The sequence below is a fragment of the Poecilia latipinna genome, unplaced genomic scaffold (assembly GCF_001443285.1).
Source record: "Poecilia latipinna isolate Pla-1442-1.1 unplaced genomic scaffold, P_latipinna-1.0 Scaffold3754, whole genome shotgun sequence".
Classification (NCBI taxonomy): Eukaryota; Metazoa; Chordata; class Actinopteri; order Cyprinodontiformes; family Poeciliidae; genus Poecilia; species Poecilia latipinna.
Genome location: NW_015116370.1, coordinates 49,338 through 52,381, shown reverse-complemented (window position 1 = coordinate 52,381; position 3,044 = coordinate 49,338). Strand labels below are relative to the sequence as shown.

Genomic DNA, 3,044 nt, shown 5'->3' with positions numbered 1-3,044 from the left:
GCTCAGTTTCATAGTTAGAAATGACAGGCTGTCAATAAATTTTAACTTGTAGTCAGGGTCTGTAAAACAGAGCACTTTCCCTCCCTGCATGATCAGATATGGTTTTATGCCCAACTGCACCATAGCATTCAGGAGTAAATAATTATCGTACCCCCGTGCGTTATGGGCTATGAAGGTGTAACCCTTGTACATCGGTCTTCTGAAATGCAGAAGAAATTGTTGCGCGCAACCCAAGCCGTAAGCATGCCATTCAACACCTTTCACTGTTTTGGAACAGACTAGAAACGGAATATGTGTACCGCTCTGATCAAAATAGCTTTCAAAATCGTAGAACACGAGTTTGTCATGAAGTTTGTCATCGACAGTAGCGGTTTGAATGTAGCACAGATGATCGTTTAGAGTTACGTCTGTACCAGGTGGTAGATTTTTTTCTCCACAGATCCCACATTTTGATTCGCATACATGTAAGGTTTTCTCCTTGGTCATGGGGATGTGATATAACCTTTTACATGTAGAACAAAATTTGATCATTTTGATCATTTGATCATCAAATTTGAGCATTCGCTCACAAGCATGTCAGCATGAGGTCTGTTGCGAGGTTCTTTGTGTCTATCATAACATGTTGAGTTTCGACAGATTCTATTACAATCTTGACAAGGTACTGGATTGTACTGCAAATGTGTACAGCTGTAGCTACAGCAGACACCGCAGTAACCCTGACAGTGATGAGTGTTAGCATTTCTGTAACCGCTGAAACAGAACTTGCAAATATACCTCGAGCCGGTAAAACCTGTGAGATTCTTAATTCCATAGTAATGTTTATTATGGAGTAGGAGAAAGCAGGGATCTGTTCGATTTTGAAAATCTGTCTCAAATTTAGACAAAGCCCCATTCTTTGAGGTTTGATGAAACACTACAATTTTTCTTTGTACAATGTTTTCAAACTTGGTAATGTCACTGAACGTAACTGGTGTCTGGTCAGATAAACCTGCCTGTTGCTGCCACTGTCTAGCCTGTACAAGAGATTGATTATCTGTAAATTCTGGATGAGTGAGGCGTGCGAGGCATATTGCAAAACACAACTGATATACCGGTATTTTGTACAATATACAGGTGGCACCTTTTCTTATGAATCAATTCACATTCCAATGTTTTTTCAGCCTTGCGTTTTGTACCTCCTGTGGGATTCTTAACTATCTGAAGAACCAACTCTAAGTTATTTTCTGAAGGCAGCTCAGCATTAGATTGAACCAGCTCACTTAAAAATTCCTCAAATGCTGGTAGGATTGCATCATCATCAGTAACAGAAACAGTTATGTGATGAGAACTATTACCCCCCACTAACTCTAACTGTACCAGATCATTACGTGCATCCAATGATCCTGCAGTGTCAGCCAGATCGATTAAAATATTCATAACTGCGGAGTAGAAATGAGCAATGTCAGGTACAGCATGAGTTGGAGGCGGGATTGATAACGGTCTCCTTATTTCAATGTTATTGAATCGTTGGCGTTCAACCCTCTGACTTTGGTTTAGACCAGCTCCTTGCTGCTGCTGCTGCTGCTGTTGCTGCTGCTGCTGTTGTTGCTGCTGTGCTTGATCAACTGCTGCAGATACTAACCCGGGGTGTGATTCAGGATTTTGAAAAGCTTCGTCCAGCCTAAATGAACCAGCACGTGAGGTAGTGGGTGAGGCAGTGGGTGACCCAGCACGTGAGGTGGCAGGTGAGTTTTGTGGAGAAAGACAACTATTTAAACCGTGAAGTGCATCATTAATTTGTCTGAAATATTCTGAGACTTCAGACTGGTTTAAAATAGGTGATCTTGCAGGGCTAGAAGCAGGGCTAAAAGCAGGTCTCTGTAAAATGCTGTCGTTATTTTCAGCAGTATTCAATGTTGAAGCAAATGTTTGCAGAATCTGTATGGCATTAACAATTTGCTGGGAATAATCTGACTGAGATTCAGGATTTTGAAAAGCTTCATTGAATTCAACTCTACCTTCTCGGTCATCCATATTTCACAGAGTTATAAGAGACAGATCAAACATGAATCATTTCTCAATCAACTTTGCATCAGAGTAGACATTGTCGACCAGAATTTTGGTTGCTTGTAGAAGTAACTTAGCTCTCGCAGTCATAGAGCGATAGAATGTTGAAGCGCGTCTTCCGGACCCTGTACGTTTCTCCAGAAACCACAGAGATTCTGTAATAAATAAATAAATAATCAGGAATAAATTTCTAGCAGCTGTGAAATGTGATTTTAGATGATAAAATCAAATAATATACCTGTAATCAGTCCATCCAACAAGATGGCTCTGGCTTGCAGATTGTGTGCTCTCCTCTTCCATAGTATTGCTCGGGCTCTGGAAGCTGTGAAATATAATGAATGTGTATTGAGATTTCATACACACAGCTCTACAGATTTTGGTGCAATAGAGAGACAATAAAAAAAAAAAGTTCTTCTAGTGTTGTATTCTGTCCAAAATGTCCTGCTAAATCAAATTCACCAACACACACACACACACACACACACACACACACACACACCAGTAAGTCTCTCCTCCTCGAGGATAGATACACACACACACACGCACACGCACATGGAGCAAGAACCAGCACACACGCAGCAGCATGACTCTCCCCACCCTACTCTCAGGTTTCTCTGTCAGTCCGTGTGTCTCTTTGTTTAAATATAGTATATATCTTTCATTCATTCATGTAAAAGTTTAAAGTTTAGTGAAGGCTTTTATTACAGTTTATACTATGGTCTGCTGAGATTTCACACACACACACACACACACACGCACACACAGCAGCAGCATGACTCTTCCCCCCCCTCGAGGACAGATACACATGCAGCAGGTCTCTGGTTTCTCTGTCAGCCTGTGTCTCTTATGGAACAAGGAGTTATTTTTTCATTCAAGGAGTTAATTTAATTACAACACTTTGTTTAAATATATATCTTTCATCCATTCAGCTAAAGTTTAGTATGTATGCTAATAATTACTGTTATTGTTTAAAAACAAATACATAAAACTTACCCCTG

At 40.3% G+C, this 3,044-nt stretch overlaps 1 long non-coding RNA gene across 1 annotated transcript; it reads right to left on the bottom strand.

Annotated features, from left to right (window-relative positions):
- Window positions 1-1,963: 1,963 nt before the first annotated feature.
- Window positions 1,964-2,495, bottom strand: LOC106941592 (uncharacterized). The gene is made up of 2 exons (XR_001423403.1): window positions 2,285-2,495; window positions 1,964-2,201 (listed from the first exon to the last, which is right to left on the bottom strand). It is a non-coding gene; the product is annotated as an uncharacterized LOC106941592 (long non-coding RNA).
- Window positions 2,496-3,044: the final 549 nt, after the last annotated feature.